Raw genomic sequence first — 19,044 nt, 5'->3', positions numbered from 1 at the left:
ACATTGTGAACACTGCCCTGAGAAACCGGATGATGAATGCCACTCAACTCCAGGCACGTTTAAGAGAGGTGAGAGGCACCCAAGTGTCACGTCAGACCATTCCAAACCGTTTCCATCAGCGTGGTCTGCGTGCTAGACGACCTGCACGGGTACCTGACCACACCACCAGGCACAGGCATCATCGTCTTGCATGGGTCAGGGAGCGTTTACGCTGGACGAGGAACCAGTGGGCCTCAGTGCTGTTCTCTGATGAAAGTCGATTCACACTGAGCAGAAATGATGGCCGGCAACGATGTTGGAGACGTCAGGGAGAGCGCTATGCATCAGCCACTGTTGTCACCAGGCGAGCTTTTGGTGGTGGCGGTGTTACAGTGTGGGCAGGGGTGTCCACTTGGTACAGAACTGCCTTACACTTTGTGAATGGTACAGTGACAAGCCCATACTACCTGAATAACATCATTAATCCAGTGATTGTGCCCCTACATGAACAGCACAGGCCTAATTTCATCTTCATGGACGACAATGCTCCTGCTCATCGAGGCCGCATCATCAGGGAACGGCTGTTGGAGACTGGTGTACCTCAAATGGAATGGCCTGCACTCTCTCCACACCTGAATCCCATTGAAAACCTGTGGGATCAGCTGAGCCGTCGTGTAGAGGCTCAAAACCCTGCAACCCAGAGCCTCAATGACCTGAGGGCTGCCCTTCAAGAAGAGTGGGATGCCATGCCTCAGCAGGCAATAAGTTGCCTTGTGAACAGCATGAGACGTCGTTGTCAAGCTGTAATTGATGCTCAAGGGCACATGATGAGATATTGAGACGTTCACATTTTTTGTTGTGGTGTAACTACCATTGTTGTTACCTTTTGTGTTGAATGAATTTTTTGAGATGAGGAAATCAGTAGTGCATCCTTCTACTTAAATGTCTTACTTTTATATTATATCACTGTTGCATGAACACATTGCATTTTCCATAAATTTCACCTGAAAGCCAAATATCCCTAACTTTTTGTGAGTAGTGTATATGTCAGATACTAACTGAATTTCAGTACTTTCTGGAGGGGTAATTGAACCACTGGCTTAATTTACCCCCTAGCCTTTGGCTTACGTTGCCCTATAGCCACCATTTTTGGAAATAAAAAACAGCTAGTTTTATATATTCAGGCTAATCTTTAGAGCATTGATTCACATGATTTTATATGTTAGCAAATCATGAACATGTATGATATATAATTTTAGGCCTGGAAATTTGCTTGGACTCAATGATCCCTTTACCTATTTTGCTGAAAATTTAGTTTGGAAGTTTTGTTGTTTGAAAAAAAAAAAGAATGTCGTTCCCACGTGTTTCTCTGTTATCACCACAAGATGGAATAGATGTGTGCTTCCCAAATTTATGGTCACAAGAAAAAACATGGGCATGGCTATCTAGACACATAGGAAGGGTTAACTTTCCCAGTGGCAACTCACTCCACTCCACTTTTAGCCTACCCGTTGCATTTTGGAGACACTTATGATTTATTGTGCTTCTAGTCAAACCTCTGACAGTCCAGTGAAAATGTCAACTTATCAAAGAACAACAGCAAGCAGCTACTGTTAGCTATTTTGTTTTACTGTAACCCTTAATGTTGATAAATACTGGCATGCTAGCATGTTTACATTAGCGCTTAGCACTATTAGCTTGTATTCTGTTCAATGAATGATTTATTGTATTGTGTTAAATTAAAGATTTTTCTGGAAAAGTTCAATTTAGACCTTGTGTTGTGTGACAGATAAGTGATATTTTTACTTTCAGATCCAGTAACAGTTTCATGAAACTATAAAATAAATATTTAGCTCAACTAAAGACTTTATGACAATGTGCCCCTTTATGTCAACTCTCTGAAGGTTGCATCATATTCTACCATCAGCTCAGCTTTTTCTTTCTCTGACAGAAGTTTGAAAAGCAAAACCAGCTTCCATATTTACCTTCTTAAATGCACACAACCGATCTGTATCTATATTTTAAGTGGTTATCTCTCTCACCCTTTATTTCATCATGTATTCTCCACCATCCCCTCCATATCCACGTCCCCTCTTCTGTCACAATCTCCTCCCCTCCTTCGCCCATCTGTGCCGATGCTACTCTCCTCATTAGACAGGTTACCGATGCATGAGGGATCCAGCTTGCAGGTCAGTAGCCACAAACACAGAGTGGGATTGGTATTGAACAGCTTGTGAAAGTTTCTCCATCTGACAAACAGGGAAAAGTTAATCTTTTAAATGTAAAGATTTTCCATTTCACAAAACCCAGATGCATTTACACCAAATTCAGTTGCAGCTAAAGAGTTTTTTAAAATGAGGGACAAGTGAAACTTTTGTTTTATTGGGTATTTTGGCTGGACAACGCAAATACTGGCAATGAAAATAATGGTACTGGACATTCTCTATCTCCATTTTCCAGACTTGGCAGGAACTGAGCTGTTTACTCCAGTGCCTGTTTAAGCTCCCCGATCACCCAGAATGCAGCATTTCATTTTCTTGTTCTTTACCTGACCTTAATCATTTTTGCATCAAGGGCAATCTAAAACTCCCGAGCTGCTGGGACCAGCCAACCAAAGTGTGGAAATAAATACCTGTGTGTGTTCACAGTATATATTTGTGTATGTAAAATGGAGTGAAGCCTGTCTTGCTGTCTCCATGAAGAGACCATTAAAAGCGCTGATGATGAATAATAGGTTAGCTGAATGTGAGTGCACAAGTCCCTCTGGTGTATATTTAAACGGTGAAGAGACGCTCTCTCATTCATATCAACTCTCTGGTGGTCTGTAAGGTTAATTGCCTTCTCTGGCAGGCGCTTACAGATTAACTATCTTACTGAATGCATCCATACAAATGACTCTGCATACAAGTTTAGCAGCCAGTGTGTGTTTAGGGCCATGCATCAAAACACAGTGTATGCTTGGGTAGCAGGGACAGTGCACCTTAAGGTGAGAGGAGCTAATGAGTACAACTGACTTTTAAAAACAAAGAGGACTCAATCGCCAGGCAGAAAACAAGCCAGAAGAACCACTGTATTTAGAATATACGCCGACCACCCACTTTATTCCGTACCACTGGGTCAAACCCTCTTGTCCCTTCAGAACTGTTTAGTTCTTGTTATCTTAGTTTCAACAAGCTGCTGGGAAAAATTACTCGGAGATTTTGCTCAATATTAAAATAATAGCATCACATGGTTGCTACAAATTTGTTGGCAGCTCCTCTGTGATGAGAATCTTCCTTTCCACCACATCCCAAAGATGCTCTATTGGATTGAGTGGAAAACATCCATCAGAAGCTCTGTGGTCACAAAGGGACCAACATGGTCAGTAACAATACTCAGGTAGGCTGTGGTGGTTAGAGGATGCTTAGTTGATACTAAGGGGCCCAAAATGTTACAAGAAAATATCCCTCCCACCATTACATCATCAGGACCCGAACCATTGGTACAAGTCAGGATGGATCCAGGCTTCCATGATGTTTCCACCAACTTCTGACCCTACCATCTGAATGTGGAGATGAAGTGATGCCTCATCAGACCAGAAATCATCTTTCCATTTTCTATTATCCAGTTCTGGTGAGTGTGTGTGAATTGTATCCTCAGTTTTCTGTTCTTAGCTAACAGGAGCGGCATCTGGTGTGGTCTTCTGCTGCTGTGGACCACCTGCTTCAAGGTTGGATGTGTTCAGAGATGATGTTCTGCATATCTGGGAACCAGTGATTGTCTGACTTCCTGTTGCCTTTCTAACCAGTCTGCCCATTTTTGTCTGAAGTCAACAATACATTTTTGTCCAAACAACTGATGCTGACTGGATAATTTCTCTTTTGCAGACTTTTCTCTGCAAACCTTAATGGTTGTGTTCGAGAAAAATCCCAGCAGATCAGAAGTTTCGGAAATACTCCAGTCAACCTGTCTGGTACCAACAATCCTGCCATGGCCACTTAAATCTTCTTTCTTGCTTGTTCTGATGCTTGATTTTAACTTCAGTAAGTCACTGTCACGGGGTCCTCTGCTGTTCCCAATAAGATGGCACAGTTTTGACTTCGTTTGAGGTGTTTTTATTCGTTCCCGGGCAATCCACCAACATGCAGTAATATATACAGTGACCAATATGTACAACTATTTACATCGATTCCACTAGTAAACCTCTCCAGCTCCAAAAACACACTGACTTGCTACGCTCCAATCTCGACTCCTCACTCTCCACACCGACAACTCCAAAATGCGCGTCTTATGAATACCAAGCCCCGCCCACCAGGAACTCCCTAACTACCACATAGAAAACAGGTTTCTCCTAACTCCCCACATTAATACATACACAACCCACCAAAATTTAGACACATTGATAAACCCCGAACATTTCCCACAGTTGAAACATACAGAACACAAACATCATATTCTGGCGCCTTGCCACGTTCAGTGGGGCACCGGATGGTGACGTCACAGCCGCATTGCGCATTTCGTGGCTATTTAGACATCGCACACCCATTGATCCCGTTTACCCATTCATCCCCAGCAGACATGGTCGACACCCAGGTAAGTTACCCTCCTGTACCCTGTTCCCATCACTGTGACGAGGGGGCCTTGTCACAGTCACTTTGATCATGTCTACATGACTAAATGCGCTTAGCTGATAAGATGTTTGTGTAACAAGCAATTGAACAGGTGTGAAGCGGCTGGTGAGTGTATTTGGTGCAGATAGAATTCAGCAGAAATGATCATTTATAATATAGATGTTTCCTTCTAAATTAAATGCAGATAAATAGATAATATTTAACATAGACACTTGTGCTTTTGGTTTTTACCTGCAGACGTAGCACTGATCTTCCTGTCAATATTTCACTGTATTCGCCCCACATGTGGACAAGACCCTGAAATATTATAAGTGTTTATCATCATCCGAGCCACTTCACACTTGGCTGCAAACTGCTCCAGTGAGAGCTGATGATCACGACCCTTCATCTGTAAAAAGCAGATACCGAGTCCACTAAACCAGACTCCCTCAAGTCCCTCATGCTACGACGACTGTGCACTTATTTTGGTTTTAATACTTCTCCATCAACACGAACGACATAAATGAATGTCTATGGCTTATTCATAAGCAAATCTTATTCATTTAATGTTAAAAACCGAAGCAAGCTTGGAATTACTAAAACATGATTTACAAATGTTTACATTTTGTAAGTAGCTTTGAGTGTTTAAGGCTCGCTTCACTTTACAAACGAAAATAAAGTATTTCTAACGCCATAAATAACTTGATGCATGCAGGTGTTTCAAAATCCATAAATGTTATTTTTTTTTGCCCCAAAATTTTTACCATCAGGGCCCATTTATGCTCACTTTGACCCCTCTAAACATCACCACCAACAAGAACAGCAAACACAAATTCATATATGAATTTCATGCATAAAGGTCTCCTCAGATTTGTGCAAACCACTTTCTTTCTGTCTTTAATTTTGGAAGACGGCTTCGAGGATGAGTCTCATGGTGAGGTGCTGCCAGCAAGAGGTAGAAATCAGCAGTATAGTCACTTGCAATATGACTTGATCAATATAACAAGGTCTCTGCTGATGAAGAGACGAATCACCAGGAAACTCCGACAGAGTAAAAAGCAAATGGAAAAGAAATTTGTCTGCCCATCTGATAAATAACCTTACATGCATGATTGGTTGACTTCTCTTGCAAGCATGTGGCCTTTCAGGCTTTCACGTGATAGCTGAGGAGTTTCTGGATAAAACTAATCACTAACAGATGACTTTACAGCTTCTGGGTTGACACCAGGGCCGGAGGTTTTGTAGCCATACACACACACACACACACACACACACACACACATACACACCACTGATTTCAGGGTCGACTTCAGTAGTTTATGGAAGCCTGAGAATCCTTTTGCTCCTTTTGTCAAAAAAAGAGCAAAAGTCAACCACCCTGATTTCACCATCTGTCGCTTTGCTCATAAATCACCACCAAGCAAAACAAAAGGTGTTCAACGTCTTAAACTTTACGTCTTGTTTGCTACATTTCTCCTATCATGAGAAAGGCAGCTCTTTTTGTCTTTGCAGCTGTCTGGAGGATTAGCGTGTCGGGGCTTTACGAGGCCGGTGAACTCCCCCACATGGTCAAGGTTGCTGTGAACATTGAGCAGATCATCCAGGTGACACACCTGATAAACTGCACATATGGAAACAGAGTAGAAGGAGCTGCACATTTTGAGAAATGGCAGACAAAGTCATTTAATCATAATTATGTTCTCTCATTTTTAATAATATAAAGGCATTGATGAAGATATTTAGAGTATTTGTGACTGAATGGCCTGTCAGTGAGATGATGATACTGAGGCAGCATATAAAGGTTGACTGAAATTAATTTGGAAGACTAATGACATAAGAATTCAAAAAGCGATGTGAAAAGCATTGGTAGGGAAGTCTATAATTATAATTAATGGGGAATGGGCTGGCAATCATTTTGTGTCTGTGTGAATGTGCAGAAGCACTCTGGCTAACAAAAATCCCAACGTGGGTTGAAGAGAAGAGCTGCTCATGTAATGACATAAACGTTGGAAAAAAGAAAATAAAAGTGGACTGAACTTGTAAAAGTGAGACAAATCCTTTTTGGGATAACTCAGTAAGGTTGTGTGAACCTGAATTAAACATTTAAATAAAAGTTTGATCCTATTAAGTTGCTTAAAAAAGGCTTGATCAATTGATAGGTTTTATTATTTTTTTTAACTTTACTTTGATTATTTGGTTTATTTCGCACCACATGAATGATCAGGAAAGGGTTATAGTAAGGGACCCTACAACGTCAAACCTGATTCAACTTGTCATGCAGTTTAAACACCATAAAAACAGCTGTGGAGAAAAAAAAAAGACAGTCAAAGTTTAAGTTCTTTTTTTTAAGCCAGACTCTCAGGTAGGTTACTCCATAGTCTCATGTTGTAACATCAAAGCTCTATTCCCCCTGGTCTTCAATCAAGAGTCGGCAGACAGAAGGCCCCCTCTCCGAGGGTCTCAAGAAGGCAGGGGGTTTGTATGGTGATAAAACTTCTAAAAAAATATGTATACTGGCAACCAGAGTGAAACTGAGGTTGTATTTATATATATGCTGACTATTATCAGGCTACAGTTATGTAATTTAGATGTAAGAAAAATCTGGTGGAGTTATTCAAGCATTAAAGTGTCTCTATTCTGCACATTTCAGTCTGATTTGTTTTAATATGCAAATCCAGAAAGGGCAAGAAATAATCATGTATTTTTTTACAAACCTTATTCATTTTGTATTGATCCCATCAGATCAGCTTCTGCCGGAAACAAGCCAACAGAGAAAGCTCCGCCCTCTGTCCTGCCTGTGGGCTGCGTCTGATTGGTCAACTGCTGGGAGTCGTTATACTGAGCAGTGAAGGTGGGCGTGGCTTTCTTCTGGTGAGCGTGAACGACCTAGAGAAGATGACCAATCACTGAGTCCCTCCCTCGTGATGTCACTAAAATTTTGAAGAAGAAAAAAACTCTCTAAAACCAATTGTTTCCATCGCCATGGAAACCGAGCGTAGAGAGCGCTGAAAAACTCAAACATGCATTTAGGTGATAAAAAACAGCGGTGCTCATATGTCTGATGAGTATTCAACGCTATAACACTGTAGAAAGCTCAGAAAACTAGAAATAGCAGAATAGAGCCCCATCTTGTTTCTTGTCTATACTGTGAGCTCTCTCCACTCTTGCCTTATCGCTTCCTTTGTCCCTCTTGCTCTTTTGAACATGTACTGTGGCTGATTCACCAAAGAAATGTCTAAGGAAAGAGACAAAATTACAGATCAAGAGATAAAACAAGTCCTTATTGGCCTAACTTTCAGCTGCTGGAGAGAACTCAGAGAAGAGACAAGATGCAAAATGGATGCCGACTCAGCTATTGTGTGTGCCTTCCAAACACCTGAATGTGAAATTTCAGTAGAACAAGAAGTTTTGAGTCTTGAAACAGTGAGCTCTAAGGTCTATGATCAACACGCTTCACTTTTCTTTACAACCTCACTCTTTGTAACATTTTTATGCTCCAAATGAGGACTTCAAATGTGTGGAAAATGAAAATCATTGTGTTGTAACACATTTATGGATAAATAAAATGTGAAAAAACTTGAAAGCAGTTCCTGTCCAAAAGAGCAGATAAAGGTATGAGAAACACACCATAACAGTTTATTTTCTTTTTGAGTTTAATGTTCTTGTAGTTTTAATACACCAACAGATCACATGGGGATGACTGATAGCATTCATAGAGTTGTAATTATGTATTGAACTTTTATCAGTAGTTTTGTTGCCAAAAACTAACTAAAACAATTATTTATCCCGTCATACTACCCTCTCCGTTGCCTATTACCATCCTAACTTCTTTAATAGTGTTATTTTCAGATGAGACTAAAAATCTATAGTTTATTAAAATTAAATGGAATTACAATCTTATGTCTACTTTCAGAAGAACATCATTACTTTAAAGAAACAGTGTGCCAAAGATGACGATGGATCATTCAACTTGCCATTTTCCATTGAAATGGAGGATCATCCACATGGAGGACAAAAAAATTAACAAGAAAAAAACAAAAAACAGAGGAAACAAGAGTCTAAGGCCAACTCCCATTTCTCTGTTTTTCCCCAACTCCTTCCCCTTCCCCGTTGCCCCTCAACCCTCTGATGCATGAATTATTAAAAAAGCAATGCCAGTTTTTTTCACATTCAATGTTTTACATCTGCAGACATGCACAGAGACGCTTTCCATTGTCTTTAATATTATTTGACTTTTTATTTCATTTGTTTTATCTATAGAAATATTCTTTAAAAAGTGACTAGTAGATCTTTTTTGTCCTCTCTATCACAGAGGAGAAGTCTGTAATTACATGTACTGGTACGTGTACACTATATTTGTTTGTTCTTCAGTGAGTGGGAGTGTGTTGGGTGTCTCACTTAATGCCCACTCTGTAGCGCACATGATGCATTAAAGGGTTAAAACAGAGCAACCAGGGATAGGGCTAAAAGTAAGCCCCTACAAATTGGGACACCCCTTCAATAACTGCATATGTCATCAGTCGTCATTGCTAGCTTTTACTGAAGCAGACCCTAAAGAAGCCCGATACGCAGACACACGGCCAACCCGGCCAAAGTGGCTTCCATAATGAAACCACAAAAGCGTAAAAAACGTCTTTTGGCATCTTTGGCAGTGAACGTTTAGATTTGAAAAGACGTCAACAGACGTCTTTGGCAGCCAATGAGTTCATGTGTAACATGGATGTTTGCAATTTGTTCACAACTTCAGTTCATTCATTAACCTATCACCACGGGACACCTTGCCCCTACACGTGAACACGCTGAACAGAGAGGTCCGGCTAAGTGGTCGTGCCAATTTAGTCCACATCTGTGTAGCGTTTACCAGATGGAGGAAATTCATTAAAGTTACTGGGTAATGTTAACGTTACATCTGATTTGTGCATGACACGTCTGCATGTTGTATCCCATGATGCCTTCAATGTAACTGAAGATCAGCAGCGAGGTTGCCAAAGTTTTTTAATATAAGTTACGTTACTGATAATGGTATCACTGTAGATTATTAGGACTGCAAATAAAGCACTGCTAGTGTTCAGCCTGTTAATGAAGTCTTGACGTATTATCAGTGATTTTTTCCTGTACATTTATGAGGAAACTGAACTCAACACATTGAAACAAGGTTATATTAGACAAAACAACCGTTGTCGTAAATTTAAAACTTTATCAATGGAGAAAATACTTTTGTGAATTTCTTTATTGCCTCGGCCATCGTGGTGATGATTTGCTCGGCACTTCTCATACCTCTCTGTTTGAAGTGTGCTTCTGAAAAAAAATCTTTGTTTGAAGAGGTATACAGGCAGTCCTCTGTTTACAAATAAGTTCCATTCCTATGCCGTTCCTACCCCTTTAACCCTTTGTGGAGAAAGTGACTATTTTTAATCACTTCGTTTTCTTTCATATGCAGCATGACACTTTTATTTATTTTATTTAGTTAATGTAACAAAAGAATGGAGGTCTTAGTACAAAACAGGAGGACAATTTTAGGTTAAAATTTCAAAATTTAAGGCATTTCATTGAGTTCCCCCAAAAAGGGTTTATAACTTAATAACTATCTAAATACACAAATTATACATAATATTATTGGAAAAATAGTACAGGCAATTAAAAAAGCTGTTTTAATTAAAATTAAATAAATATACACTGAAGCATCGTCTCAGCCTCCTCGTCACGCATCGCAAGCGCTTATATGGAATCTCGTAACTTCAAAACTTGCTTTTTTTTTTTTTTTTTTACAATTATTTAATGAGCGTCATAAAGTCTCAACGACGTAAGTCGAGAACCACGAAACTTGAGGACTCCCAGTATAGCCCTGCTACTTTCCTCTACCTTCATGTCTTAACAGTAACTGGGACACCCTGCGCCTGCACGCGAACACACTAAACCATAGGGTAGGGCTAAGTGGAAGGGCCAAGGAGTGAAATGGGATACTGTCTACATCTGTGTAGCGTTTACCAGATGGACAAAACTCATGAGGGAGAGGGATTTCCAACCTGAAACTGAGGTTGCAGCTTTCTGCTGGGCATGTAGGTTGATGCTATCTAACAGTTTAGTTTATTTTGCCGTTATGCTAGAAACAGGGCAGGTAGCTCAGCAATGACTTTATCCTTCCAACTGAGTCTGACAATTAGCGATAACTTGCTGTATAAAACGGCAGACATGCTAATTCGTTCGTTAGCTTATATTGACAAAGCTGTGTTGCAACAATTTTCAGTTGCTGTTCACCAAAGTCATACCAGCAGGCAACCACCCGCTTTATTCAGACGTATTTTCCCAGAGTTTTTCCTCGTGTTTCATTATTTATTTCAGATGATTTGTCAAGGTAGCTGGGGGTTGATGTCCTCCCTCTAGTCACACAATTTTACACAATGACATTAGCTATTAGCAGTAGCTTGCTACCAAATACATGGAGGGCAGGCATTTAACTTATTAGCATCAATACCAAAACAGAAATATGTACCGTTTCGTATCTCCTCACCTAATGGTCCAACTAGATGATGAAATTTTCCTGTTTGTGACTTTTTGGAGCTTCGGTAGTGATAATAATGCCTCAAACGGAGAGAACCACTCAGTTGTTTGCATTGAATTAGCAAACCACTAGATAGGAGTAGTTCTCACCTACTGGGCTTTAATCTATGAAATATTTATAATTAACTCCAGGTTTGAGCTTAAAGGCTCCCAATACAGAGCAGATAGTTTTACTCAGTGGATAAATCTTCTCCACTTTGGTTTAATGGTTTAAAGACCAATGAAAAAACATCCAGTTGTCCAAAACCGCCAGTAAACTGACAGCTTTAATGGTCACCTTCACACTTCAAAGAGGATACATTTCCTCTTTAGTACCAAGACCAAAATCAATCTAATTAATGGCATGTTCTCCATGTTTTCAGCTTTTCTTGTAGTCCTGTAATGTAATGTAGAAACATTTAAAGCTGTTTAAACACAAATCCTCAAACAAAACTTAAAAACGTCTTACTCATTTGGCTCCAAAGCAAATATATTCCAGATGTGCAAATATCTACTTAGCTGTGGTCAAGGTAACACAATAACCCACAGTAACGTGGTAGCCACAACCACAACCATCAACAGGAAGAACATTAGGCACAGTTGTCACATTACAGACTGAAATATGTGTGGATTTAAGTCTGAGGCTGCACAGTAACAAACAAAAGGAAAAAAAAAAAGAAAAAAATGCATTTATCTCCATCTTTCAGCACACACCTATGGTTTTCATTGATCAGGTGATAAACACACCTGAATGGATCTTTTGCACTGTCACTCATGAGCTGCATGGCTCCATGGCAGATTTGTAATGGCACAAACCTCTGAGCTCCTTCAGTCAGAGTTCGCCAACTCTTCCTGTTTGGTCTATCATGAAACTGTGAGGAAGCAGTGCCACCTAGAGAAAGCAGGGTCACCCACCAGTTATGCCTGGTAAAGAGATCAAAGCCTTTAAAAAAAAAAAAAAAAAAAAAAAAAAAAAAAAAAAAAAAATATATATATATATATATATATATATATATATATATATATATATATATATATATATATATATATATATGTGTATTTTATTTATATATTTCCTCCAAAGAGGAGGTTGTGCACTTTAGAGTATACATATGATCTAATAAGAGTGCATTTATATATGACATATTTTATTTAATAAAAAAAAGAAATAAATAAATTAAAAAAAAAAAAAAATAAATAAAAAATATATATATATATATATATATATGTATATATATATATATATATATATATATATATATATATATATATATATATATATATATATATATATATATATATATATATATATATATAGCTTAACTAAGCATGTTATAAAAACACATTTTATGCTCCAAACTGATGCTCAATGTAAACATTCAGCAAACAAACCAAAAAAAAAAAAAAAAAAGTATTTTTTGTGATGGTTGTTTTGTATCTGACAGAAAAGTCTTGATATAAATGAAATGTGTTACATAATGATGTCTAAATGTTATAATTTCAAATGTAAAGATAGCAGTGAAATTACAATTATGTAATATTTTCAAAAGGTAAACGCTGCAAATGACATAAAGCGCAACAAGTGATTTTATTTAGTTACTTTTTATTTCTCCTTATGCATTACAAAACAAGGTTAGTCAGCTGTACTGACTAATCAGGTTTAGTGCTTTTCCATTTTATCAGTTTACTGTACTGACTGTAGTCCCTTTTTAGTCTTATCCAGCATTTAAGCAAGCAGGATGATAGTCTGGATGCTGTGTTCTGCTGAACAAATTTACTTTGCTAACTGAAGCTTTATAGATGTAATGATCCCCTTCATATTTTGGGTTCTTACTTTATTTTTCTATTTATTATGAATAATTAATTGCATCACAGAGTTTGTATAGTGCTGCTGGACCAGACCGGAGAGGTCCAGCACCCTATCTGCACCATCCCACCCCTTACACGACTATACTGACTATAGTCTGATAAATGATGGAGCTAACCTCTCTGCAGTGATGAGGCCCAGCCATGAAGACTTAAACTTCCAGATTTTCTTGGAAATCTGTCACAACCACAGCACAGTGTTCTGCTGTCATATGGCCTCACCACAAGCAGGAGTGTTTTCTTGAGACAGATGTCAATCAGCATGAGTTTGGCAGGTGTTGATGGAGCAGATAGTTTTACTCAGTGGATAAATCTTCTCCACTTTGGTTTAATAGTTTAAAGACCAATAAAAAAACATCCAGTTGTCCAAAACCGCCAGTCAACTGGCAGCTTTAATGGTCACCTTCTCACTTCAAAGAGAAGTGTTGATGGCTTCCATGACAATAATTATTAATTATTTCAATGCTCTTTTATATTGTTAGAGTGTGAAGATGAACAAAAGACCATCCAATCATACTGGCTGTAGGAGATATAATGATGTCATCATGATCTCAGAGACCCGTGTTGGCATTTTTTGGTATTTTGTGGTGCAGATTATGCTGTGCATACACAGGATAAATCCCAAGAGCATGATAAAGAAAAAAAGAAAAACCCAAAAACATTATCTATACTGCATAATCCAGTTTAGGGTCACAGGGAAGTTGGGGTATTTCCCAGCAATTAGCAGAAGAGAGGCAGGGTACACCCTAGACAGGTCACCAGTCCAGTGTAGGGTCAACACAGTGAGACAAACAACTATTCAAATTCACACTCACTCCTTGGGACATTGTAGAGTAAACAATTAGCCTAACATGCATGTCTTTGGACGGTGGGAGTGGGTGGGAGTACATGGAGAGAACTTATGCGTACACATGCAAAGTCCTTCACAGAGAGGTCACTGTTCAGAGCTCCCCCCCCAAGCTGGGGCTTGAACCAACAACCAGCAACTTTCTTTCTGTGAGGCCACTGGTCATCCTCCCGTCTTCTAAAATTCCTACAGGCAGCAAATGCCTCTTTGTTAATTAAATCTTAGCCTTGATCTTTATCTTTAATGTAGAAGACCACAAAGAAATCAGAACTGACCATTATGAGAGGCAAAACAACCATTAAGAGGTGTGTATTGGTTGTATCGACAGAGAAAAACTCCAAATGAAAATGTAAAATCTTGAGATTATGCAGAAAATAACCAAAAAGAAATGCAAAACAACCAAAATGAGAGTCGAAAGTACATCAAATGAGAGTACTAACCTAGTGATTCCTAAACTTTTTCAGCAGGGCCCCCTTTTCTCCAACGACAACAGAGTCAAGCCCCCCCGTCACATGAACCAAAGAAACACACTAAGAAATGCGTAATTAGTTTAGTGACTGTATTGTAGTCAAACCATGTCAGTGTCAGTAATATGATCCAGTCTTCTGCTTCAGTGTGAAACGTTTTAAATCAGAAATACGTCTTCAGGTGAGCCGAGTTTTCACCAAGACGGATGCTGCTTTAGAAAAACAACTCTGCTAGATATGATAGTTTATTTTATGGTTTATTTCTAATGTAACTTAGAGGATTTTCTTTGTATCCAGGATGAAAAGTCCCCAACTGTGGTCTCTGCATTACCCATCACTGATTATTACTGTTACTTGACTGTTACCTGGTCAAGCAGGAGCAGATATGCTGCATCAGATTTTCTTCTCTTTTTTTTAGTACTTGAAGTCTCTCTTGTTGATTTATCCTAATTCATCGTTGGTGCTCTTACAAATTTGTCCAGTGCCAAAACTCCCAAATTTATTTAGCCTCGCTGTGCCCCCCTTGTGATAACCCTGCAACCCCCCCCCCCCCCCCCCCCCCAACCACCGTACTAACCAAAATCAATGTGGATGACCACAAAGAGATGCAGTAAATGCTTTTATGGAATACAAGGCCAAAATGACAATAAAATGGTCAAGTGATGGGAACCCCTCCCTGCAAGATAAACAGACTTATACCAACTTTTTATAACTGTATTGTTTGTATTTCAGTCCTTTTTTGGACATTCGAGGGCCCTTTTGGACATCTGCTTGTTGGGGTATGTTGTTTCGTAATCCAACCACATGCTTACCTTGTAGTGGTCTGAAAGTCCCACTTTCCATGTTCCACTTTACCGTTGAAAGACTTTTTGCACCAGCTTATGTAACAATTTTAACTCACATTAACGCTGTGCTTTTGTCCAGCAGATGGGAACAGTGCTGTAAGAACTATTATGGTGTTTACAGTAAAGAAGTTGCTCTGAAAATATAAAAGACTCGGCTTGAAGAAAAGCAAAATTAGAAAAAAAAAAGAAGAGAGATTCATGCAAGTTTTGTTTTGACAATATTTATTTCTTTTTCTTCCCAGGACTAACATGAAGTTCAGGACAAATAAATGTTGGAGAAGCCAGTAGAGCAGTTTGCAGATCAATACACTGCACCATATATATTTAAATGCACTTTGAGTACTACAGAAGGGGTTCAACTGTTTTCATTAACAAAATTATATTTAATATAGGCAATAAACTAGGGTCTGTTTTTCATAGTTGTGTATTTCACCTCTCTATCCCACGGAGCCAAGGGCCTCAGTAAAACAAACCACAGACAGCAGCACCATGACACAAGATAACATACAGTCTCAGACACAAACTGAACGACAGCGGGCAGCCAAGACGTGTCAGAGGAAAGCGCGAGGATATGTTGTCACTGCTACCAGAGGACAAAGCAGAAAGAGAAAGAGAGAAAAGGTCATACAGGTGCAAAGCAGAGAGAAGCTTTCAGAAAGACATGCTGAGGGACTACAATTTTATATATATATATATATATAACATTCAAAGCAGCGACAGTCTTCAAGCAGAAAGACAGAGGATAGAGTCAGATCAAGCGCAAGAGGATTACAATGCAAAGCGAGGTTAGCATGCTTGCAGCACAGAGAAACTTTACAGGAAGCCAGAGACACAGAGATCACATGTAAAGGCTAGAGCGACAGTGCACTAATCTACAGGCTAGGCTATATAGGACACTAAAGCTAATTACAGGAGCTACACATACTGTATAATATATACGTATATAGATATATAGGAGACTGTACATCAAACAAGCTGGATAGGCAAGGCATCGCATGCACGTGCAAAGGAAGCAAGTCTAGCAGCAGCAGCAGCAGCAAGAGAAACAAAGCGTCTGGCTTTCCGAGAATACCACAGTGAGATTCCTTCATCGCTGTTTAAACCTGATGTTGTCTGTGTCACAGTGTGTTTGCCAGTTTATGTGGGGAATGAACAGAAATACTGCCCGGTAAATATTTAAAACTTTAGGCTACTCTCTGAGACAAGAAAGTTTACAATATCTACAAACTGACAAAAAAAAGATTAAGTGCTTTCATTCCTAAGAGACCCTTGATTCAAGACACATTCAGACCAAAAGAGCTTAAAGTTATGTCTTTTTTTTTTTTTTCTTCACCAAAATCTTTTGAAACATCAACTCATGGACAACCATTGGACATTGCACTCTTATTAGATCATATGTATACTCTAAAGTGCACAACCTCCTCTTTGGAGGAAAACTAGACAATACTGGAAATTTTCTACTAAGGCAGCACAGTTACAAACACACTAAGGTACACGTTGGCACATACCGTCAAGTATCACTTGTGCACACACACACACACACACACACACACACACACACACACACACGCACACACATAAAAACCAAACAAACAAAATAAAAAACACAGAACTTCAGAGTCAAAAATGGCTTTGCTTATTCGTTTAAAATCCAAACACCTGAGTCTCACGTCTCCGAGTGAGACTCGTAAGTATTTCAAGGTGAAATCTGCACGTTTCTGTAAAGCCAGTCCCTGAAACAAGTTTTCTTTGAAATAGCTAGAAGAGTCACAAAGTATCCGACATACACACATACATACACACACACAAGAAAAAAAAAGCCTTTTGGACCAACAAGATGAAAATACAATTAATCTATATCAGAGATAGAGAAAATATGGATAACTTTACCTCACAAATAGTCTCTGGTTATACGTCTTATATACATGTATGTATACACAAAGATATGTACTTAGGACATCTCGAAATACTATTTACAGTATATGATCAAAAGTGATTGTACACTGACCGACCATGTTGAACAAATTGTGCTTTTCTAACTTTTCTAATGAAAATGCTACCGAACCTCTGATTTCTTAATCAGAGTTCACATTCCAAAGACGAACCCGCCTAAGATAAGCATGTTGTTTACTTCACTTCTTTGTTCTCTACAAACTACCATCTGCTTGGTCTTCAAGCTTGATCATCTTTAATATACATTTAAATGAATCCTTTTAGCTATTTTGCAGGATATATAGATGGGACCATCACTCTAATATTGCTTGTGAATGAATACAGAGGGAATCCCAGTTGCAATGCGAGGGGATGCTGCTCTACCCCAGTATGATTTAGTGCAAGTGATGTCTGGTTTACAGTAGCTGCAAATCAGGTGAAGTACCCACATCCAAACAAAACAACTTTATTGCCCCGCTATGTTTTTTTGTTTTTTTTTTTAAGATTGGCTGTCAAAAGCCTGCAGAAGATGAGAGGTTTGCAGATTTAAAGTTAAAATCTTTCAGATTGGCGTCTAGTGGATGGCCACCATGCACTGCAGGTTGTTTCTGTCACTGGCCCAAAAAGCATTCCAGCATCAAAGTAAATTTAACCCACCAGTTTCCATCCAGCTTTGTTGTGCTAATCTTATGTTTGAGCATTGAATAGTTGGATGGAAGCTTTTGCAACCATACAAATGAATCATTCCTGCATAAATTCAAGTTTTTATTCTCACGAAGTGGAAAGCTTGATATAGAGATTAAAAGTTAATTCATTCATTCGTTTTTCATAGTGATATACCACTGCAGGGAAGCTGGAGCCTATCCCAGCAATTACCAGGCGAGAGGCAGGGTGCAGCCTGGTCAGGGGGCCGGCCAATAACAGGGCCAGATTAAAACTTAAATACCATAAACTGTAATCTGCAGACATAGCAGGTAAATACAAAAATCACATGGTCTATGACACGGTCTTCTAAAGTTTAGCACAACCTGCTGCTCATCGAAATAAACCAACAGCATTAGATGTAGATGAGTGCAGACTGGTTTCATTTTCCAGATTTTTCCAAACGCATTTGGATACTGATACTAGTGTACTCGGGAACTGTCCATTACATGTACATATTCCTCACCTGGACCCATGGTTGGTTTCACGGGAAACTCTGGGAAGCCAGAATCGGAAAAGTTTTGGAAAAGGGAAATTACATTCAAAGAACTACAGAACTTGAAGCTTCAATCAGGTGAGCGAATCCCAGTTAGCAAAGCCACATCGTTGGTCAAACTCTTGTTGAATCAAGTCAGAAAGAGAGTCGATGCATCGTTCTCTTTGGAAACTTTTCAGAAGAGAAAAATCTTAAGCGTTGGGCTTTGCGCTTCTCTTAAAAAGTACACTTTAGTTCTGATATAAGAGACACTAACTGGCCTGAAAAAGCTCTTTTCAGCCAAAAACCTGAAGCTTGAAGCCTGGCTAGATGGATTCTGGTGTGATTGTGATACAGGAATTCCCTTTAAAGGAAGGCAAATGCCTTTAGAAATACTCAAACCCTGTTGACTAGCAGGGTTTGATGTCCCCTCAGTATCTGGAATGCATCAGTACTTATCCACTTTGTACAGCTGGTAAACTGGTATTACTCACCAGACACAAGGAAAAAAAAAACAAAAAAAACAAACAACAATGACCAAAGTTTATGTGGCCAAAAAGCTCAAAGATTATTTTTTGTATGGTCGAGTCCAAAGGGAAGTTGTTTATCTAAGATGTGTATTGTTATGCAATGGGCAATGTGTAGAAGCCTGAGAAATGCTTTTTTGGCATGAACCCTCACCAAAACTTTTCAGAAAAACCTGCACGTGGGATCCGGGAGTCTTAATGCATGTGTGGGGATGCAACCTGCAGCTTCGGGAGAAATGCACCGATGAAGAGGGCGGTCTGAAATGATCTCATGC

Source organism: Telmatherina bonti, assembly GCF_933228915.1.
Source record: "Telmatherina bonti genome assembly, chromosome: 20".
Lineage (NCBI taxonomy): Eukaryota > Metazoa > Chordata > Actinopteri > Atheriniformes > Telmatherinidae > Telmatherina > Telmatherina bonti.
Note: the sequence above shows the minus strand (reverse complement) of the source record.